The sequence below is a fragment of the Hemicordylus capensis genome, chromosome 6 (genome assembly GCF_027244095.1).
Source record: "Hemicordylus capensis ecotype Gifberg chromosome 6, rHemCap1.1.pri, whole genome shotgun sequence".
Classification (NCBI taxonomy): domain Eukaryota; kingdom Metazoa; phylum Chordata; class Lepidosauria; order Squamata; family Cordylidae; genus Hemicordylus; species Hemicordylus capensis.
The window spans coordinates 23,997,280-24,021,833 of record NC_069662.1 but is presented as its reverse complement, the minus strand read 5'-3'; positions in this window follow the sequence as shown (position 1 = coordinate 24,021,833).

The window sequence follows — 24,554 nt, the reverse complement described above, 5'->3', positions numbered from 1 at the left end:
CAGAGAAGGAGCAGACATCAACATCATAGCTCCTTTCGGAAGTCTTCTTCATAGACTCAAAGATCCACACAAAAGGCCAAGCCTACCTACCCCAAGCGAGCCTGACATGACACGGCCGGGCTCCATACTCTTTCTCTAAGCAGAAGCATGGCAAGCCATAACTACAGATCAGTTGGTTCAAACCATAGTGTATATGGGTTACGCTATATAATTCGACAGCCTTCCACTCTTTCCAGAGATCCAAGGTATGCCCACCCACCCCATTGATTCTACAGCAAGAAGTGTGCAACCTATTAAGAAAAGGTGCCATCCGTGCCATATACCACAGCATCAACTCCAGGTTTTATTCACAATACTATGCGATTCCCAAACAGGATGGAAGACTGAGACCCATCCTGGACTTACACAACTTTATCCACTTGGTCTGGTACCATCATTTCTGTATGACTACGCTCACTCACATCCTACAATTGTTCCATATTGGTTCGCATCAATAGATCTTATAGATGTGCACTTCCATATTTATATTCATCCAAACCACAGGAAGTACCTGTGGTTCTGCATAGGGAACAGGATCTACCAATATAAAGTTTTACCATTCAGCCTCTCAATGGCCCCACATGTATTCACCAAGTGTATCTCTATGAGGATTGCCCATCTACATCAACAGTCAATTTGTCTCTCCCCATATCTGGGCAATTGGCTCCTTTGGGCACAAACAGAACAAGAGCTGTGTCGACACATCCAGATAACCCTACACTTATTAGACAAACTGGGGTTATGTGTCAACTGGGAGAAATCAAAACTTACTTCCAAACATCCACATAATTTATTGGAGCTCTCCTTGACTCTCCAACCATGCTAGCAACATGGCCACAATGCAGGATTACAGATGCAGGATTACAGATCCCAATGCAGGATTACATCAGGGCAATGGCACGCCAGATTCTCTCTTCAATAACCCACAATAAGCACATGCCATTCAGAGGCTGTTAGGGTTCATGGCTTCCACTATGGCCATCCTACTGTTGGCACGACTCTGGGCGCATCCACTGCAGGAATGTTTCCTCTCCGTGTCCCATCCATAGAAGAACCACCCCGAGACAAGTTTCACATACCGACCATGACGCAACGCTCAGTCTGCTGGTGGATAAAACAATTCAACCTGCTGGAGGGTTGCCCCATTGCTTACACTCCACTATACCTGACACTGACAACAGAAGCACCCAACTCCAGTCGGGGCGTGCATTGCAACAGTTGAAGCATAGCAAGGTGTTGGTCCAGCCTCTAACTTTATCACATCAATCGTCTGGAGCTCTTAGCCATTTGGAAAGCCATACGAGCATTCTTACCACTCCTCTCCAGGAAGTCAGTACTCATCATGACGGATAATGTGACAGCCAAAGCCTATCTAAACCACCAAGGGGGCACCTGTTCCTGACCCCTATCCCAAGCCAGCAACATGTAGGAATGGTCCCTTCACCATCGAATCTGGCCCTCGGCAACTCATATAGTGGGGAAACAGAATATCTGGGTGGATTCGCTAAGCTGCCTAGAACAGCCAAATTCACATGAATGGGCATTAAACCACACTAGAGTGAAATGACTGTTCCATCGGAGGACCAACCACGCATAGACACCTTTGTCACACTAGAGAACAATCAGTCCATGAAGTTTTGCAGCAGAGCGAGCCACAAACCAGAATCTCTAGGGGATGCCTTGGGGGGATTCCTTGGAACATGGAATTCCTTGGAACATGGAATTCCTGTACATGTTCCTGCCATTGCCTCTGCTACCCAGAGTACTTCAGAAGATTCAAACAGAGAACTTGGACTGCATTCTGATGGTGGCCATGCCAGGCATGGTTCTCCAAACGCTGTCAAATGCACAGTACGTGCCCCTGCCTGATCACTACAGCTTACTTACCAGAGAATGAGGATCAGTGCTCCACCCAGATGTGGAAAACCTCCATCTCATGGCTTGGCGGATTCCTCCGAAGGAATACAGGACCGAGATAAGTCCTAGATGTCATCAAAGCATCCCATAAACCATCCAGAAGACATTTCTACAAAGTAAAGCGGTTTTCACCAACTCAAAGAAGATTAGCCCCAGAGCAGTTTTAGTTGAGTTCATACTTTCTTACCTGTTACATTTAAAGAAGTGGAGCTTGTCTACTGCTTGACTGAATGTTCGTCTTGCCGCCATTGCAGCCTACACCACACACGTCCACATCTGGTGTAACCAGTTAAATGTTTCTTCAAAGGATAGATCCGCTTATTCCCCCCAACTCCTAGACTAGCCCCTCTTTGGGAATTGAAACAAGTCCTCATTTTACAGATGTGTAAGCCATTTGAGCCCATGGCCATGTGCCCTCTCAAATACCTTACCTTCAAAACAGCATTTCTACTAGTGATCACATCAGCCCATCAAGTAGCAGAACTTAGTGCTCTTCGAGCAGACCTTCCATACCTGGCCATCCAACAGGACAAGGTACTCCTCCATTTATATGTCACATACTCACCAAAAGTGGTCTCCCAATACATGTCTCGTAGGACATCATTCTGCATGCCATCTTCTGAAGCAGAACAGGCTGGTATGGCCTGGATGTGAAGCACACACAATCCCTTAATCTCCACCAGACATGCTCCTTCAGTCAGACTACAGCCCTTTTCATGTGCTTTGTGCGACCTAACAAAGGGAAACAAGTCAATGTCAATGCCACTCCACCCAGATCACGTATGCACGATCAAACTGGCGTGTACACTTTGGAAGAAGACCCCACCTCAAACCCCGAGAGTTCATTCAACAATGGCCATGGCGGCTTCAACAGCCTTCCTCCAGGAGGTCCCGCTGGATGCCTTATGCAGAGCAGCAACATGGAGAGGACCACTATCCTCCTTTTGCCACTACGCTGGAGATACCAGGTCTCAGAGTCACTCTCAATTTGGAGCAACGATCCTGAACACAGTCCGACCAAAGATGCCCCTTTCACCTGCCATCTAGATGAGTAGCTTGCCAATCTCCTCGGTGTGAATGACCATTGGACCACTACAAAGAAAGTTACTTACCTGTAACAGTAGTTCTTGTAGTGGTTCATTGTCCATTCACATGACCCTTCCTCCTCCTCTTTGCAGCGCTCACCGCTAACCAGATACTATTGTGGCAGTCAGGGACTGAGGGAGTTGGGTGGGTAAGTGCTTCAAGTACGACTAAAGTGGGGTGGGGTTACCTCCAAAAATCATATGTAAGCTCTGGAAGTTTCCAAGATGTCATCTGTGCATGTGCAGACATCCAGTGTGAATGGACAATGGACCACTACAAGAACTACTTTTACAGGTAAGTAACCTTACTTTCTGGAGTGTTCCTCAACAGTTCAGAAGGCTACAGTGGGGGGAAACGGGGCAGGAAACCCACACTACATGCATGCAGTTCTGCTTGTGCTACCTCAAACCCAACCCAGCAGACAGCCAGTATGGTATTGTGGTTATAGCATTGGACTAGGACTGACAAGACCCAGTTGCTAATCTCTGCCCAGCCATGTACCTCACTGGGTGACCTTGAGCCAATCAAAATCTTTCAGTCTGATCTACCTTGCAGGGTTGTTGTGAGGATAAAATGGGGGTGGGCAAACTCATGTATACTGCCCTGAGCTTCTTAGAGGGAAAGTGTGATATACATTTTTAAAAACTCCAATGTAATCAATGTCTTATCTTTACTTTGAGGGCAAGGCTTTCTCTTATTTAAAAAAAACACTCGCTGTCGGGTTGAAATGGGTCAGCAAGCCAGCATCTTGTAAAGCTCGAGCTGACCTTGATTTGGACCTATTTCCTGTTGAAACTGAGCTGGCTTCGAGTTACAAGTCAGCTTAGAAACACAATGGCCAACTCTAGAACTGCCTTTGTACTTTATTGCCACAAGAATGTGCAAAGAAAATGCCCTTGGAGTTTCTCCTGCAAGGGTCTTGGCATCAGATTCCAATATGCGATATACTAAATTTCTATTCTTATGTAGCTATTGCAACATTGTAGAACTGTTGTTCTATCACGCTGGATATTTGCCTTTGCAGCATATGCTATCATGCTTTTCAACACATCATAACATTACTCACGCATTCTATTCAACCTTCGGAAATCAAAATCTGTGTATTCATGTGTTATGTTGAACACAGACATGTATAGCAAGTCACTTCCTATCATGCATCTCAGGGGGCTGGTACCCAGTTTCACGTTTAGAATCAACACAGGCGCTGTCATTCACACAAAGACACGCACACTGTATATGTACAGACACTGGAATGCAGGTAGAGTTGTTTTGCACAGAGGAGGAGTATTCGTTTCAATGCAGCGGCCATCTTCAGACCCGATCCTAGGCTAGTTTGGAAGGAACTGGAAGGAGGGTGGGTCAGGGTTGGGTTCACAATGCTCAAAGAGGGGCATTTAACCTTTCCCCCAACACTGCAGTCCTGGCCCCAGAAGTTGCTACACACCTGGTGCAGGAAAGCGGATACTGGTGCCAATGAAAGCTTTCCTACTAGGGCAGGGGTTCCCAATCCTCAGGTGTCAGACTACAAACTCCATCATCCGCAGCCACCCGTGGTTTTCCAATGTAATGGTTATTGGAGAGCACATCTACTCCATGTTACACAAGAGGCACAAAAGAGTGCAATGGTACTCATTAGATTCTTTTTTGGGAAGGGAAGTAGTTATGTCCACGCTGCAATTCAAGGGAACATTTTAGCCCAACTACTATATGGAGCCCAGCGGAGCAATTATAAGGATTTCCGCCCCCTAGAGTTGGTACAACCCAAATTTATTAGAGCAATACGTTCCTTGGGGTGCCAAGAGGGATGCCCAATGCAGTGTTAAGGCTGGAAATGGGGTTAGTATAGAGTTGCCATGTCCCCAGGGATTTTGGGTTTCACCCGGATTTGAGGCATCTCACCCAGATTGCTTAGCCCACCCAGATTTGCCCAGATCTCAGCTTTCTTTAAAAAAAATTTTTAAAAAGCTAAGCTCTAGCCCTTGTAGAAGCGGAGTTATGGAGCAAACCGTACAGTCACTAGTCTGCTCAAAAATGATTGTCAAGCCAATTTACATAATATGCGAATCAGGTACCTGGATTTGGAAAGGCAGAATATGGCAACCCTCAGTTAGTACCAACTGAAGCACCTGTCTGTGTTGCAAAGATCTCTTATTCTTTGAAATGAAATCTTGGTCAAGCAGGCCTCGCCCCCTCTGGTCTCGAAGGACAACTTTGCATCTGCATGAAAGGAGGAAGTTATGGGCGAAGTATCCCCACATTGGTCTCCTTAGGGATCTTAAAAGCCAAGGAGATAATTAGGCAGCGGATTGGGGACATGGTGATTCAGGAAGACATGGCCCGAGTCAGACATTTACCTTTCTTAGGTAATGCCACTCACCCTCACAGACCAGCTAAATGTTTACATGAGCTTGTTCTTGCCAAATTCAAAAGGGCATTTTCCTTGGCACACTTGAATGCGTTGCCCTCAGCTCCCTTCGAGGGTTGCTAATATCTTGGTATCCCTCTTGCTCAAAGGTTATGCCTGTGTCAGTCAGGAGCGGTTGAGACAACTGATCATATGTTGCTTCACTGTTTATTCTAGAGATATTCGGCTAGCACTTTTGTCACCTATTTTGTCTAGATTCCCAGGTAGGCCATCGGCCTTTTATGTGTCTCTCCTTTGTCTGACAGTGATATTCATGTTTCCACCAAGGTGGCAAACTTTTGCCGCATTGCAAGCTGTGTAAGGAAGCAATTGGTAAAATCATGAGTGTCGGCTGTACTATATCTTGTTATATTGTAAATGGTGTTTTGTAAGAAAGTACTGGCAGAATTATGATTGCTGGAGGTTACTACTTCTCTGTTCTGTTGATTTTTGTCTGGTCAGTGACCAAAATCAAAATTCCACTCTATTCCACAGCCATTGCAGCAGTGGATAATAGGAACTGTAGTCCAACATCTGATGGCCAGCACTTGGGAACCTTTGCCCCAGGACTTATAACAGCTTCTGGGGATGGAGGTGACATCTTTTTGTCAGGACTGCAGGGTAGAATCGCCCCCTTTCTAATATGGCTTCCCCATGATCATTATTTGAAGAGCAAGAAAACACAAGTACAAATGACGTGTTGAGTGTTGTGCTGAGTTCTGCAGTTGAAGAAAGAAGGGAAGGAGGCTGCAGTCGCTACTGAGCAGCTCAGATGTGCTATTTCAGTCTGAGGTCTGCATTTCAGTTCCAATCTGGCTTCATGCCACTGACCTCTCAGCAAGCCAGCCCATGGTCCGATGAGAAGACAAAGCTCTCAGGGTTACTCCTTCTGGTTACACAACTCCTGGCAGCAGATGGTGCTTTTGTTCCCATTTGGTGCATGTCTTGTTGACTTCCTTCTGCAAATTTGAGAAGCTGATGCAAGCAAGGAAGAGCCCCCCCGCCCCCACTCCTTTGGGTCTGGGAGAGTTTTCTTCCAACAGATGCAGCTTAACCTTAGTGGCAAAAGGAGGACAAAGGAAGAAAGGGCAGCCAGATCTGCAGAGAGGAAAGTGGAAGGAAGGACCCAGACCTCAGAAACGGGAAGGAACAGAGGCAGGTGGGAGGTGCAAGGCAATTTGAGAGCCCTCTGCCCAACAGCAAGAGAGGACAGTGCAAGCAAGCACACAAGCGATGCATTGCATTTATTTTATATCCCCCTCATTGCCAACCTAAAGGTATGCAGGTGGGGCAGGTTTTGCAACCATAGTTGCTTTCTGTTAACATTACAATATAGAAATTTAAAACTTATTTATGAAAACTGGGGGGAGGGATAAAAATGGAGGGCCCCTCCCCTGCTGCCCAGCTGTGGGTCTTCTATGGGTGAAATGGAACTCAAGATGGCATATGTGGGGTTCCGGCTGGTCTCCCATCCCCCTGTTGATAAGCCCTAGACCTGTTCTGAAAGGTGGCTACATAATGCTCCCTCAAGCCGTGTCCTAGGACAAATGTCCCCAAGTCATCCATACCAGCCCTGTAGGGTGGCTAGTTTCTATGTGCTTAGCTTAGCAACCCTGTCTTGCAGTCCCAGGCTGGCAGCAAAAAGAGCTCCAGCAATACATGGCTGGTAAGCTGGCCCGCGTGAGTGAAATGAGCAAATGTATGGCCAAGGCTCTGTGTGCATTTAATGCGTATATATATTTTATGCACTCAAACAACTTAGATTGTGCCAAGAATTCTGTGGACTTTAGCAATTAGTCACGTTGGCGCACATGGGCTTTATTAGAATAATTCCTTTATTTCTGCTAGTCATAGGGTGGCCAGATGGAAAAGAGGAGGGGGCTTCATCCTGTACCCTTAAGAGAAGCCCAGAAGAGGGAATTTCAACAGGTGCGGCTTGTCTTTCTCCAGCAGGCGGAAGTTCCCTCTTCTGTGTATCAGTTAAAGGCACAGGAACTCTGTCCTCCTTTCCATCTGGTCACCCTAGCTAGGAAGAGTTGCGAGCTAAGAACTGCAGTCCCTTTCCCTAGTCACTGGAAATCCACTCAGACTCCCTTTTGCTTTCTGAGATTTCACTTGACCATGCTCATGTGCTCTCAAATCTGTCTTTGAGTCTTAACAACTAGAAGCTTCACTTTCACAGAATGTCAGAATTGGAAGAGATCTTGGAGATCTTCTAGTCTGACCTTCTGCTCAGCCCAGGAAACATCTGCACAAGATCCCTGACAGATGGCTGCCTAGCCGCTGTTTGGAATCCTGTAGTGGAGGAGAGTCCACCCCTGCATGAGGCAGACAGTTCCACTGTCAAACAGCTCTGGCAGTTGAGAAATTCTCCCTAATGTCTGGTCTAAACCTGCTCTCTTTCTTTGCTACGAGTGCAGTGTCCTTGTAGGGTTGGTGCACATTCAGATCTCTGTGAGGCAGATTTTCCCTAAGAAGCATGTGAGAGTCAACAGCAGAGTCTGCAGTGCAAGCTAGGGAATCTAGATCCCCAGAAGAAGATTGCACTAGCAGCTGGAATCACCCATTTGCTGTTTGAAAAATACCTGCTGAATCGGTGGAATTTCCATGGCCAGGGGATGGAGCCTGCTACATTTCTGGTGGGTCAGGAGATAAGATAGGTCTGGCAGATTTAGGCTGGTCAGAGGGCAAAAACTGTTGCAAAAACTGTCAACAAGTAGAACTTAGTGAGTCCGGTTATGTGGGCAATAGAAAGCAATAATAATAATAATAATAATAAATTACTAATTGTGCAAGGTGTGGAGAAATTTGATAGAGAGAAATCTTTCTCCCTCTCTATCTCTATATCTCTGTAGCAGGGGTCATCCCATGAAACTTATTGCAAAGAAATTTAAGACCGACAAATAGAAGTACTTTTTCACACAACGCATAATTAACCTATGGAATTCTCTGTCACGGGATGTGGTGACAGCCAACCACCTGGAAGGGTTGAGAAGGGTTTAGATCAATGCATGGAAGACACGTCTATCAATGGCGACTATTCTGGTAGCGATAGGCCACCTCCAGCCTCAGAGGCAAGATACCAGTTGCAGGGGAGCCACAGCAGGAGAAAGGGCATGCCCTCACCTCTTGGCCATGGGCTTCTTCTCAGAGGCATCTGGTGGGCCAGTCTGTGAAACAGGATGCTGGACTAGTGGCCTTGGGACTGATCCAGCAGGGCTGTCCTTATGTAACTCCAGCTCCAAGGTTTGGGTTGATTAATGCCTGATATTGAATCTGAGGCAGAACTGCCAACTGGGAAAGTAGGGTACCTGCATTCCGGTCAAGCCCAAGGAAGGCAATCTGTGGAACGCGAAGCCTTTTGGAGCCCTGGTGGTTCCAGACCTCACCCCGAACTTGTAAGTAGGGCAGCTGTTAATCAGCAAACTCTATAAAGGTTGCATGAACTTTTAACAAGCTCAAAAGCCAGCGGATAAAGTTCAGTGGCACAAAGGAGAGAGGCTGGAGCTGAGGTGCAGAAAAAGGGAACAGCTTAAGCTTGTTCTCATGACCATAAACAGGGTGGGGGAACTGTGCAGAGTCCCAATTGGCGGTCATGTGCACACAAAGATCAAGGGAGGAGAAGGGGAGATTGATCGTGTGGGAGCCACACAGGGCTGGATTATGGCTTGCTGAGGCTTTAAACTATGTCAAGCTTAAGAAGTTCCACAGCATTACCAAAAAAAAGTTGTTCTATCAAAAAGGACAATGAAAATAGAAATAATAAAGCTTTATTTTAATGTATATACCTGGCAAAGATCAAAACTGATCAAATTTCTGATCAAGGATCAGACTTTCGAAAATCCAGAACCTGGTCTAATGAAATTTCAATATTCTATGTCTGCACAGATTTATAAACTCAATATGATAAATGTGTAGCCACGCAAGAGGAGATCTGGTCTTGTGGTAGCAAGCATGAATTGTCCCCTTTACTAAGCAGGGCCTGCCCTGTTTGTATTTGAATTGGAGACTACAGGTATATAAGCACTGTAAGATATTCCCCTCGGGAGATGAAGCCATTCCGGGAAGAGCACCTGCATGCTTATATGCAGACGGTTCCAAGTTCCCTCCCTGGCATCTCCTCCAGGATAGGGCTGAGAGAGATTCCTGCCTGCAACCTTCGAGAAGCCGCTGCCAGTCTGTGTTGACAATACTGAGCTAGATGGACCAATGGTCTGACTCGGTATAAGACAGTTTCCTATGTTCCTAAGTATATTTTTTGTTTTACCAGAATGATAATGTCTCTTTTAGAGTCTCTCCACCCCCCCCTTTCTCCTTTATCTTTCAACCAGTTAATGTGAAATTTAGTCATTTTTTGTATTCAGAGGCCCCTCATAATGTGAGGCCCTAAGCTGTAGCTTACTTAGCTTGTGCCTAAATCTGGGTAGGATAGGCACAGCCAAACCCCATTCTTCCCCCAGCATTTTATCAAAGGTGGATTAAAAGCCACCCTGCCCAAATCCTGGCTCCCACATGATCACTCTCCCCTCCCAACTTGTGGTTTGGGTTTATGTGGCCGCTGGGTGCTCCTCCTAACAGGCTCAGGGTTCTGAGAACAAACCTTTTTATGGTTCAAAGGAATCAGGCGATGGAGACATAAGGCAGGGCTCATCCGGTGGCATCAGGAAACTTAGGCGTGGAGACATAAGGCAGGGCTCAGCAAATCCCAGGCTCCAGCTCAGCCAGTGGCATCTGGAAGCTTAGGCGTAGCGCCTGAGCCAGGGTGCTTTCCAGATTAGACCCTGCAATGGGGTCACGTTGGATCTCGGAAGTGTGCTCCCACACTTGTGACAACGCAGTCCCTACGTGGACCGCAGGGTGCCATTCACATTTCCAATGCCTTGTTTCAAATTTAATCACTGCGATATAGAGCTAGGACATCGTATATCCAGCATAAGAAAGTTGCTGTTTTTAAGGGGTTGTTAGTTTCCGTGAGACTGCTCCCCCTGTTGTTTACGTTTCAAATGCGACTTACCTGAACAGAGGCATTTTGCTGCTGTTGAGCAGCTAGTCTGGAAAGCGCCCAGGCGATGGATGGATGTGAACAGGTGATAAGCAAGCGGTGACAGGTTGCTTCCTTCTCCTCCAGTCATGACCAGGAGGAGGAGGAGGCAAGCAAGGTGGGGAGTCTGCCACCCCATGGAGCAGAGGGTAGTGAACCTACACACCCATGAGCGTCTGCAGGACTTTGGTGGGGGCAGCAATTCAATACTCCCTTCCCTCAGAGTATGCTGCATTGAATTCAATGGGAACTGGCTCAATTCAGGGCGGAGATAAGAAGGGGGGTAGGTACCAAGAACCAGATACAATACTGAAAAACAAACAATATGTACTTAACTGGTAATGAAATACGTGATATTATCAATGGAATAAGACACAAATAGTTGAAAACAGAAGTATTACAAGAGCCATTACCTCCTCATGACAAGAATCTGTTGCCATTCTTTGTCACTACCAGTCTGAAGAGGAACTCTCAACTTCTACAATGGTAGCTAACTTTTGCAGCTCGTCATCTAAGAAATTGCACTAGATTCCTCCAGTGAAAACTAATTGCTCAAAATGCACTGGTATTTATACTACTTGGATTAATAGACTCGTCTCCTGCATATTTTGGGTTTTTGTCTGTTTCTACTTTATTACATCTGCAAACACCTATTCTAAAGATCTGGTGGACAGAACCTGTTTCTTGCCATGCCGTACCACCACTTCCCATTAGAGGGCACTGTCACTTCTTAGTTTCTCTGCAAGCCACCACATAGCACAGAGCCACCTTAAGGGGTGGAGATTAGCCAACTGCGTAGCAGGTATCTTCAAACAACTGACTCCAAGCAATTGTCCTGGGGCTGGAAGAAAGAAGGGAGAGTTGCACATTAGCTCACAGGAGGAAAGGCCCCATGTCTATAATCTCATCTTCCCATAATCAAGACAGTTTTGGTTCAGAGTCAATTTCCCTTAGAGAGCAGTACTACTCAGTTCAGTTGTGGGTTGGGCCATTCCACACACACAGACCTGATGCAGTCTTGGCCAGTGTAGGCTGCTACCTGTCTGGTGTACCCGATATTCACAGCAGCTACCAGAAGCTTAATGCACAGAATCATGAGGACACACAATAAGATCCTCAATAAAAAGGACAGACAAAAGACAATGATTGTTGACATGGGAGGTGTAGACATGAAAACCAGCTGGGTGCTTTCCAGATTAGACTCTGCAACAGGGTCACGGCGTATCTCTGAAGTGTGCTTCCAGACTTCCTGTGTTGTGACACTGCAGTCCCTACGTTGACAGCAGGGTGCAGTTCATATTTCCAATGCCTTGTTTCGGATTTAATTGCTGCGATATAGTGCTATGATGTTGTATATCCAGCATTAAAAAGTTGCTGTTTCTTTGGGTTGTTAGTTTTCGTGAGACTGCTCCCCCTGCTGGGCGCTTTGCTATTCACGTTGTGAATGCGATTTGCCTGAACAGAAGCATATTGCTGTTGTTGAGCGGCTAATCTGGAAAGTGCCCAGATGGCTTCAAAAACAGACTAGGCAAATTTATGGGAGGATAGCTGCCTCAATGGCTATTAGCCATAATAAACAGAAGGGAAAATTTCATCTTCTGAGGCAGATACTGAGGTTAAATTAGAGGAAATGGCAACCACTGGAGCTGCACAGTCATGTCGGTCTGATGGGCCTGTTGGACCCAATATGCTTTCCTGGGTGCTTTCCAGACTGCGCTGGAAGAAGTGGTGTACGATCCTATGGTTATCCCTAACATTTTGAAGACAGAGTTAGCTATGTCGGATTTACACCTGTGAGGCTTTGAGGGGAGGAGGAGGAGAAGCAGCCGAAACTCCCTCCTCCTCCCTGGATCTGCACAGAAGGTGCTTCCGTAGAGAGAGAGAAGAGGGGGAGGGGGAGGTGCAAGGCACTGCTGTGAGAGAAAGAGCAGGAGAAAAGGGAAATTTAGCAATGGGATTGGTGGCGGGGTTATTCCCAGCCAGAAAGTGAAGAGTTAATCTCCCCTCCAGAGGTGAAGGTATAAGGAGGGATTCATATGTCCATGGATTCTCTGCATACCTGCTCTTGTGTCAGGCAGGCACAGAGGCAAACTGTTCTCAAACCTCAGAAAATCATCTACTGTTTCATGACGTTGTAGGCTTGTAACATCAAGATTAGATCCAATGTTGTGTGAGCAGCACCTTATACAAGACGGGGTCCAAACCCAGATCACATGAATGCACATCAAGCCTATATGTTGTGAAGCAGTTCTAAGAAGCCTTTGGAACTCCATTTGAATGGCCTCTCTCACTGAGAGGGGCTCGCTGGCCATTGAAGAGGTCCGACATGAAGGTCAAAAAATGGGTTTCCGACCCAACACAACCCAGCCCAACAATTGGGTGGGGGGCGGGGTGCATGTCGGTGCTCCCAACAATTTCTCTGTTGGGTTGGATCAGACGTTTTTTAGGCTGTCCAGACCTGGCAACCCCTTGCATAAGCTGCTTCTGGCTTCCAGATACATCAGGTGGGCTGCTGCTGGAAAGAGGGTGCTGGGCTAGATTACTTTTTGGCCTCATCCAGCAGTAAACATCTTATGTTAGCAGGATCAGACAGAATGGGAAACCCCAGAATATCCTAGACCCAGAGCATAAGCCATTGCTTTATTTACTAAAAGCAGGTGGAATGGCATTTGCAAGACTCCTAAAAAATTCTGAATGGTTAAGAAAAATTGGGGAAGTGGCTAAATTGATCAGACTACTTACGTTCTTGTAATGAATTTTAACTTGTACGTTGTTGTTGACTACAACTCCCATAATCCCCAGGCAAAGGCTATTGCAGCTGGGGATGCTGGGAATTGTAGTCAACAACATCTGGGAATCCCTGTTAGAGAGAACACTGGTGCAGTGCTGCACTGGTCCCAGGGTCTGGTAGCAGAGGCTACCCCTTTAAACGAAATGGAGCCCTGTTGAAATCCAGTGCCATCCGAGAAGGTGCAACACAGAACCTCTGAGAAATTTAGTCCTTCTGAGCACTTTCCCTATAGAATTCTATGGGTGAAGCACTAGGAAGGACAACTACTAACTCGGTCCGATAATATGGAGAGACTGAAAGGGGGAAAGATGGATGGATGAGCTAGTTTTCAGCCTCTCACTTACCAAGTCCCCTCAACCCAACTTTTTAGGCTTTTTTTTTTTTTTTTTTAGCCCAGGGTGCCTTCTTTTGTCCATTCCCCGCAGCTCTTCATGATCTGGTGGATAAATCCATTTACAGTTACCACTGGTGGCTCATCCAGCGACTGTTCGGAGTGGAGCCTTTTTGATGACTGCCTTTGGGCTCTGGAACACACTCCCCTCTGAGATGTAGGGGTTGACCTCTCTGGTGTCCTTTAAGAGGAACTTAAATTAAAAGCACATCTCTTTACCCAGGCTTTTGGCAGTAGGCTTGTTCACAGAATCAAAATTTAGGTAGGATGTGCGCCCAGACACAGTAGGAGTGCAGGGCAGCTTGGGTCCCAATCAGCACTCGTGCGAACTCGAAGATCAAGGTAGGACGGGAGAGTGATCAAGTGGGAGATGGGCCCTGGGTCAGACGGTTTTTCTTCAACCCTTGATAAAATGCTGGAGAGAGAATCTGGGTTGGCTGTGCCCATCCAATCCAGCTCCAGGCTCCCACACAATCACTCTCTCCTCCTCTTCCCTTCATCTTGGACTTTACATGACTGGTGATCAAGAGCACACCCAGCTTTCCTTCCCTGGCAAGGCACTCCTCTGTCTGGATTTCTGTTGTGTGAACTAGCCTTATGTGTAACTGCAATGGTTTTTTAATGTCTTGTTTTAACTATTTAATTTTATTCATTTTTAATTCATTATTTGTACACCACCTCTAGATAATTATATGAGGCTGTATAAAAACATCATCATCATCATATTAAGCAAATAAATTGTAAGTGGATCTCAAGTGCAAGAGCTAGGAAAAGCCTGGGAAAATATAAGGCAGCTTCATATGTTCAAAGAGGGAAGTGATTGTAGCAAACTTCTGGAGCACCTGCTTCCATGCTCACTCCATGACATCTCCAGTTAGGGCTGAGAAATACCCGTCTAAAACCCTGGAAAGTTGCTGCCAGTCATTGTGGACGATACGGCACGAGATAGACCAACAGTTTGACTCAGTACAAGACATCATCTTATGTTCATATACACATTCAAGCAGCCCCCACTCACTTTTATTTTCTGTCTTCATCCTCTCATGTGTTTTCTGGATTCACCAGATCGTGTTCACTCTTCGATTGTTCCTCCTGGGTGCTTTCCAGATTAGACCCTGCAATGGGGTCATGACGTATCTCTGAAGTGTGCTTCCACACTTCCTGTGTTGTGGCACCACAGTCCCTACGCTGACAGCAGGGTGCCATTTATATTTTTAATGCCTTGTTTCAAATGTAATAGCTGCAATATAGTGCTATAACGTTGTATATCAGGTGTAAAAAAAGCTGCTGTTTGTTCAAGTTGTTAGTTCTTGCGAGACTGCTCCCTCTGCTGAGCGCTTTGCTATTTACATTTTGAATGTGATTTGCCTGAATGGAAGCATTTTGCCACTGTTGAGCGGCTAATCTGGAAAACGCCTGGTGAGGAAGGGGATTCTGGGTGACCTTACTGGCAATACAACTCACAAGTTGTGTCCTCTGAACCTATTATTCCCAAATCAACTCATGGTCCCTCCCACAGCAAATCATAACTACACAGACGCATCAGACACATCACCTAAACAAAAATGGTGGCCGCAAATTCAAGGATACCACCTTAAGTGGCACAGCAGGGAAATGCTTGATTAACAAGCAGAAGGTTGCCGGTTCGAATCCTCACTGGTATGTTTCCCAGACTATGGGAAATACCTGTATCGGGCAGCAGCGATATAGGAAGATGCTGAAAGGCATCGTCTCAGACTGCGCGGGAGATGGCAATGGTAAATCCCTCCTGTATTCTGCCAAAGAAAACCACAGGGCTCTGTGAGCACCAGGAGTCAAAACTGACTTGATGGCACACTTTACTTTTTTAAGTTCAAGGATGCCCTCCATTCCAAGAAGGCCTCTCTTTTCTCCCAGACTGGGCAGCCAAAAGCTGAGAAGACCCTCCCTCTGCTAATTGAATTTCTATTGCTTCAAATACTCTTTTTTAAAAAAAAGTCTGATTACCTGTGTCTGTTTGATAAACTGATGCAACTCCCCCAGGAGTTCAGCAATCCAAGAATCAGCCAATACTAGAGCCACACTGCTGAACCTGATTTTTTTTTTTTTTTAAGGGTGGTGGTGGTTAAAAATGGAATATCCACTATACTTTTTGAGTTGAGTGTACTACCTCATTCTGTGGAAGCTCAACTCTTCAACATACCAGCACGTTTTCTGGATAAGTCAGAATTGGGCTAGGAAAATAAAATTCAAAAATATCACAAATGCCAGACTGATATGCTCCTTCAGGATGATAACAGAGGTATATCTGTTAGGCCTGTGCAGTCAGAATGTGCTGGAATTTCTCACACACGCTACCCCCTCCCCACAATTGTTCAGAAGTAGGTGTTCCCGGCACCAGAAAGTAGTTGCTGTATCTGGCCTGGGGACAGGGCGGGGGGTGCCTCTGTACTGGAGCTTGCATAGGGGAGGCCAGGAAGGTGGGGGGGAGGGGGCTGAGTCCTTGGGTAACTACAGTCCTTGGGTATCCCAATGTTTTCCCAAAATCCCTCATGCACCCTCCTAGCCTCCCCCACAAGCCTTCCCAGCTTTCTCTGTGCAGCTACTGGTTCCAGTACGAAGCCCCCGCACCCAGCAGACCCAACTACTGCCTGACACCAGTTACAACCACCTCTGTATGACATGTGGAAATTCCCAAACATTCAGACTTGCACAGGCCTAATATCTGTTTGCAAAAGAGATGCAGGGATGTGCTAGGGGATATCCAGAACTAACCTAGAGCAACATAATTCTGATCATTTATCTTTAATGTGTGTAAACAACTTTTTGCATTCAAGGCAGGCCAGGGTGGGGGACACGATTTTCTTCCTTGAAAAGAAAATGAGAAGAAAAGTGAAGAAAAGATTCTAATCTGCAGTCAAATGCAGAAGAATTGTGAATTATTTCCGATTAACTAATCCAGAATCCACAGGTATGAGTTGTGAGTTTGTATATGGGTGTCAGTCTGTGGTGACTTAGGCAAAGAAAACCTGAAACAGCAGAGCTGAAGTATTGCTACCACCACCTCCCACAAAGACAGTACCTGGCTGGCTTGAGCGTTGGGAAAGAATGGCATTGTGCACAAGCATAAAAGGCTATCCCTGCTAAATGTAAATAAATGTACTCCGTTCTCAGAGCTCTGTAACCCAGGGAGAGTCCCTAAGGCAGAAACTGACAATATCACGGCTGTCAAGAGAATTCTGATTCATTGCATCACACTCAGCAATTTGCTATTTTGAAGGAACAAAACCAACTATGGTACAAGTGGCACCACAAAAAAGCACTTCGTTAAGTTTTACTTTTTGTTTCCCTCCCCCCGCCCACCTCTAGTTTGCTGGCTTGAGAAATTTGATGGAAGTTAGCAGCAAGCGATACAGTTCGTCAAGAAATTAAGACAGACAGGTGTGGACGTGCACAGCCAAATGCGATTATTTCTTCCATCCTCAGTAGTTCTCATGTCTGCAGCAAGCCAGCGCCAGCGCCATCTTCCCTCTTTGCCCTCCCCGGACTTCCCGCACTGTACAGAGCCCGGATCTGTGAAGTACCAGTACCGAGAAACAAGGACACAATAACGCGCATGCGTACAGATGGTAAGCGAGTCTGCGGCGACGCCAGCTTTCAAAGGCGAGTTGAACGCATGCGTAGTTTGAATAGCTCGATCAGACCGGTTTCCCCGCCTGAAAGCTAGTATGAGCACGACAGAAAAGCAAACGTGGCTTTATTTTTGCGCATGCGTAGTACGCTTTTCTTAGTACGCCTAGGGTGGTTTGATACCCTTCCTTCGGGAATTGTAAAATAATTTCGATGTGGAACGCAGCTAATGAAAGGCCCTGTTCCAAGTGGCTCCTGGGAGTTGCAGATGGCCATTGATGAGAAACAGAAGAAGCGCACACCAGCCCACTTCTCCTCTGGATTTGTTGCGAAACATAATGGAGCTTGAAGTTTGGGGGTAATTAAGCTAGCCTTTGGAGTGTGATTCGGCGCTTGTGCACAGCAGAAATGATCTTATATTTTGGTTGAATGTATTCCCTGCAAAATTTGAATAGAAGATAGAAATGCGGGGTGGGAGAAACACTAGAAAGGGGGATCGGGACACTGCAGAAACGACGAATTACACAATTCAGTCTTGTGCATGTTTACTCAGAAGTCCTACTTATTTTACTAGGATTACTCCCAAATAAATGTGTATTGGATTTCATCTCAGTCACGTAGAGCGTACGGGAGATTTTGGATGCCCCTCTTTAAGAAAGTGGGTGAAAGGAAAATAATGGCAAAAAGTGAGGCATTCTGTCATTTTCTGAAGTGGGATGGGATGGGGAGGACATTTTAAAATAGTTAAAATCCTTTTTTTAAAAAAACCCCAAACAAATCTCTAAGCAGGAAGCCATGCAAAAAGATTATATCGAAACAAGTCATACCGAAAGGAATGGATTAGGGGCCCCACCATTCATTTCCCTATAGACTGCCTGTTCTAGGACTGGCCTCTTAGTGGCTGTCAACTCAAGAGCCTCCCTCAGGGCACCCCATGTTGTCTCCTGACTTTAGTTAATCATTGCTCAACTCATAGCTACAGAGAACAAACTGAACTAGCGCTTGTGATCCTAGATAACACTATACAGCACTGACTCTGTTGGACCTGGAGGATGATGGAGCCTAACAAACAGAAATAAACTAGCTATGTTGTTTCATTAAAATAAATGCAACTCCAGGAACAACTAGCAGCATTCACAACTATGCAGACTTTAGAGATTCTGTGTGTCTCTAAAGTCTGCATGGTTGTCCCTTCTTCAGGCTGGGTAATAGAAAACAATTGAAAAGTGCAACCTTGAGATAAGATGTGTATGCACAAGAAATGTGCAATTATTGCATTAAAGAGACCTCTGATCAGGGATCAGAGCAGAAAAGCTCTACTTTTAGCTGGTGTCAGTTATGGAAATCCCTTTCCCCCAGGCCATACAAAACAGTAGCTGAAGGAAAGGAGAAGTGAAAGCTGAAGTTAAAAAATGATGTCTCATTTTGTTTGGGGAAGATAAAATGTGGACTACTTTCTGGCACTTTCATAATCAAAAAACCACACAGGGTTCCCTTGAAACTTCTCAGGAGCCAGAGAATAAAATAATAATAGAGGAAGGTGCTTCATATTTTCTGATCAGGCCCTTATCTGCCTCAAGATGAAACAAAGTCCTTCTGTTGTGACCACTAACAGCTGTCACCATTGCTCACACACAGCATGGGTTCTCAACCTTGGGTCCCCAGATGTTTATGACCTAAAGCTCCCATCGTGATATATTCCATTATGGTGGGAGCTGTAGGCCAACATTTGGGAACCCAAGGTTGAGAATTCCTGGCTCGCGAGATTGGAGCGCGCACACACACCCATCCCCACAACTCAGTGTTCCTTTAGCCAGGCTTCTGTAGAATGGAAAGACCTGCCTTTTAAAGGGCATGCGTGGCTAGGAGAACCTTGCTTAAAAGATTGGTGGCCTTTGATGACTAGTGGCTGGTAGCTACCTATTGGATGTATACCACCTACCTGGGTGTGGGGCTGAAGAGGGGGGAAATGGCCCATGGGATATATTATTATTATTTTTACATTTATATCCCGCTCTTCCTCCAAGGAGCCCAGAGCGGTGTACTACATCCTTGAGTTTCTCTTTCACAACAACCCTGTGAAGTAGGTTAGGCTGAGAGAGAAGTGACTGGCCCAGAGTCACGCAGCTAGTATTATGGCTGAATGGGGATTTGAACTCGGGTCTCCCCGGTCCTAGTCCAGCACTTTAACCACTACACCACTCTGGCTCTCATATAGGCAGTCAAAGGGACCGATGACTGAATTTTGCAACTGGCTAGCAAGAAGGAGTCTCGAGGAGCTCTGGGGAGTGCTGTTGCTTGTGGATCACTTCACTGATGGTGCTTTTACAGACCAGCACTGCCTCTCTGGGTGCTTGCCTGCTCCTCAGCGCTCAGCTTGTACACAGAGGCGCACTTACCCCTGGATTTCCGGGCCAAAGTCCAGGGCCTCCACAGCCCCTGTCCCCCGCCAAATCCTCTTTATTCTGTCCCGTGTGGTCTGGTCGCCTGGTCGCCTGGCCGAGCATGATGATGCTTAATTTGCAAGGGAGTGGGGCCTCCAAAGGCCTTTAGGTCCAGACTCCAAAACTGCCTAGGTGTACCTCTGCTTGTACATTTGTAAATAAACAGATATTACAAAACATTAGAAGTCACCACACCAGCACATTCTCCTCACAAAGAATTGGATTCGGTAAAAAGCTGCCCCCATGGAACTTTGCAAGATTCTAAGGAGCAGGGGGTGTAGAACATCATCAGACCATCTTACTAAATGCGAACAAACGTCATTTTGTTAGCTTGCTCAATATGTGAGTTATTCGTGCCAAACTAGTGCACTTAGCTGTATCTTTTTGTCCCATTTCCTGATGGGGCAATTGTAAACTAGAAAGCCCACATATTCTGTCATGTATAGATCTAATCAAAAGATACAGCTTTCCAGAAAGCTCTGTGTCCAAATAATTTCTGGTGTTAATGGTTTCAGGGCTTATTCCTGAGAGAGGGCAATGATTGAATTTCCTGCTGGTTTTTATTAAGCTTTTAAGAGCTGGCTGTGGGGAAGCAGGGAGACTCCAATTTTGATTGGACCAGTGGCACTGAAGGAGGGAGTTTAACCCACCCACCCCCATGCAATTTCCCCTGTCTAAAATTGCCCACCCCCAGCTTTCAGTTGCCTGTATAGTACCTGTATTTCCCCCCACTATAGATTAATAGCAGGGGGGGGCTTAAATCCCCCTCCCCAATGCCACTGCTCCAATCAAATCAGTGTGTGTGTGTGATCTTGAATGTCCTACATCATGTTTGTTTTGACCCTGAGAAAAATAGTACGTGTAACACCTGACTCTGGGAATTCAGTTGTACCTGGAACCAAGCAGCCCCCACATCACTTTACTTGTTTATCTCTTAAAACAACCTGCCTTTTGATATTACCCAATTAGCACCTACAAAGCAGTGACTGCAAGCCTTTGCCAGGAGGGAGGCAGGAAAGGGGTGTTAAGGAGGAAAACAACCTTGGATAATAACATTGACTCAGCCTCTCCTTGTGATTCAGTCTGTTTGTGTGTCTTGGGTGCAGTCCAGAAGCAGAGACTCAGCTGATGAAAAACTACAAGAATAGAACGGGGCCCATCTAAGGAAAGTGCGAGACACCACTCAGAAACACTGGATGGTGGTGGTGTGATGGTGGTGTTGGAACAAAATATTGGGAACCCCAAGGGGAGGGGATGCTCTTAGATCAGGAAAATGGTGTCTGAGGGGGTTAAGCTTAAAATCCTCCTCCCCAATGCCACCACTCCAATCAAAATTGCGGGAGGGGATGCTCTGAATTCCTTCTATTTCTGCTCATTGAAACTGAAAAAAAGAAAAGGGGTATTTCCTCAACATTCCAGAGACTCTCTATACAAAGAAGAATACACTCAAGAGCAACCTTTTGTTCCAAACGGAGAGAACTAGTCTGGCGAAGTGGAGTGTTTCCGCTTGACCTGGGACCAAGGTTCAAATCTTCACTCGGCCATGATACTCATGGAGATCTGGGGCCAGTCACTCTCTCCCAACCTCACCCTAACCCACCTCACAGGGTTGCTAGGGGGATGAAATAGGGAAGGGGAGGAGGGCAAGCTACTATTGTGTAATTACAGTAAAGACATGTCTACATTAGTGTTTTAAGAACAGATGGTGGCGGGTCTGAATCATGACACAAGGGTGACTCCAGAAGTGTGGGCAAGCACCCCCTCAGAAAAGTACCTGCTCTCCATATCTGTTTCAGAAATCTAGTGTGCGGGACACAGCTCGCCCATAGGAAAAGGAGCATAGGAAACTGCCATATACTGAGTCAGACCATTGGTCTATCTAGCTCAACATTGTCTTCACAGACTGGCAGCGGCTTCTCCAAGGTTGCCGGCGGGAATCTCTCTCAGCCCTATCTTGGAGATGCCAGGGAGGGAACTTGGAACTTTCTGCTTGCAAGTGCTCTTACATATATCTTACATCTAATAGTCTTGTTTACAATGTATCATTGTATATTATCTTGTGAGCCGCCCCGTGCAGTAGTGTACTGGAGGAGCGGGGTATAAATATTTTAAATAAATAAATAAATTAAAATGTTCACAGATGATGGACGGCAACAACCTGGATGGCTTTAAGAGGGGTTTGGATGACTTCATGGAGGAGAGGTCTGTTAATGGCTACTAGTCAGAGGGCTGTGGGCCACCTCCAGCCTCAAAGGCAGGATGCCTCTGAGAACCAGTTGCAGGGGAGTAATGGCAGGAGAGAGGGTATGCCCTCAACTCCTGTCTGTGGCTTCCAGCAGCATCTGGTGGGCCACTGTGCGAAACAGGATGCTGGACTAGATGGGCCTTGGGCCTGATCCAGCAGGGCTGTTCTTATGTTGATGTCTCCCTTTCAAACCATGCTTAGCAAAGGGGACAATTCATGCCTGCCACCACAGAACCAGCTCTTCTCCTCAAACTGGAAGCAGCGACATTGGGGAGGGGGATTCCACATCCAGAAATGCAGTTTGCCCCTTCTGTGACCCCCTCATTTTTCCCCTAGTGCCACCACTGCCATTACACACCCCCTGCCAGTGACATAGTATCCAGTTCAGAGTAATCTCTCGCCTGTCTATAAGTGTGGGGATATGTGCCTCAGGTTGTGCACAGATGCAACAGGCAATGAAAGGGGGTGCAGACAGGGGCATAGCCACCATTGTGCGAACGGGTTCAAAGAACCCAGGCCGCCAATGAAAAAGGCCGCCGAAGCCCGAACTCCCCACTCCCACGCTCGGGCTGCCAAGAGCCCAGGCGAACTCTCCGCCAGTTATTTCAGGCAGTGCCGACTGCCCAATAGGACATTTTTCCCTTTCTCTCCCTCTCTGGAGGAAGAGAAAGGGGGAAAACGTCCTAAAAAGAGCCCCTGGTGGCGCAGTGGTAAAACTGCTGCCCTGTAACCAGAAGGTTGCAAGTTCGATCCTGACCAGGGGCTCAAGGTTGACTCAGCCTTCCATCCTTCCGAAGTCGGTAAAATGAGTACCCAGAATGTTGGGGGCAATATGCTAAATCATTGTAAACCGCTTAGAGAGCTCCGGCTATAGAGCAGTATATAAATGTAAGTGCTATCAGGCAGCTGGCACTGCCTGAAATAACTGGCGGAGAGTTCGCCTGGGCTCTCAGCGGCCCGGGCGTGGAAGCGGGAAGCTCACTGGGAGGAGGGAGTTCTCCTTCACTGAAGGAGAATTTGCTAAGCACAGGCTTTGCTTGGGGCTCTGATTATTCTCCATGCGGTTCTTGGGGTGCCACATTTGTTCAGGATCTCGGTAGCCCAGGCGGGAGGAGGGACTTCGCTCTGGGCTCCTCGGGAGCCCGAGCCACACACCCCTGTGCGTGACGTCACGCACACAGGCGTATGTGGAGGGGGCCTCCGAGTGGGGCTGGACTCAGGCCGCCGTTCAGCTGGCTCCGCACCTGGGTGCAGAGGTGCCTGTACTCCCTCTGCTGTGTACCAAATCATGGGAGGAGAAAGCAAGAAGTCTCTGCCCGGACAGGGATTCACACTGAATCAGGGCCAGCATAAACTATGCAGTGGCTGCAATCCCATTGTGAATTATTTTTATGTGGTGGCTAGATCAGACCGTTTCCACTATAGTACTGTAAAGCCTATGAGATGCAGTATGCAGCTGTGTGATGTCAGTTACCTAGTCTGTGTGGACAGGGGTGGCCCATAGTATTGCAATACCTGAGGAAAGGTGCCAAATGCTGTGAACTGCCCCACACCCCTGATGGGGGACCACCCCACTTCCAAAACGGACCCTTGCAAACTTTGGAAGTGGCACAGGGGGCTTGAAGGATGGAATATTTTCTCATGCTACAGTGAGAAGTGCGAGGAGAGGCACACCTTGAAAAGCTTGCAAGGGTCTGATCAGTCCCAAAGAACTGTTCTGATGGCGACAGCCGTGACTGCCCTGGTTGCATATGAATGGGAGACTTGATGTGTGAGCACTGTAAGATATTCCCCTCAGGGGATGGAGCCGCTCTGGGAAGAGCAGAAGGTTCCAAGTTCCCTCCCTGGCATCTGCAAGATAGGACAAGATTTATTTATTTTTTATAGGACAATATTTTTTTATTGAACCAACAAACTACCAAAGCATACAGTACGTTGCCCTGCAAGATAGGGCTGAGAGAGATTCCTGCCTGCAGCCTTGGAGAAGCCACTGCTAGTCTGTGAAGAAAATTCTGAGCTAGATAGACCAATGGTCTGACTCAGTATATGGCAGCTTCCTATGTTCCTACCATGTGGAGCCATTTAGGGGGCTCCCTGTATGGCATCCAAAATACATAAACCTGCCAGAACAGAGTAGAATCATCATTCCATACGCAATGCACTGAAAGGGAGAGAAGCCTCACTATTACTATTCCTTAAAAACTTCAACTCTGTATGCCCAGAAAGGCGATTAAAACATGTTTCTAGTCTACATTAAAAAGTTTTGTGGCACCTTAACAACAGATGTGCAGTGGCATAAGTGTTTGTATGCAAAAACATCTAATGAAGTGGACTTTAGTCCTCAAAAGTTTGTCATTAAAGTGCCACAAGACTCTTTGTTGTTTTCGCTGCAGTAAGGTTTCTGGACATTATCCATGTTAGTTATTAATCCACATTAATACTTTGGCAGCGAATTAGTCCTCAAGAGGCAATTTTGTGTACACGTTCAAAATGCAATGAAACAGAAACTGCAGCTGATCCAGAGTTGGATCAATAGAGTTGGTTATTTCTGTTCTTTTTTCGCCAAAGACTGTCATGAGAAATGAAG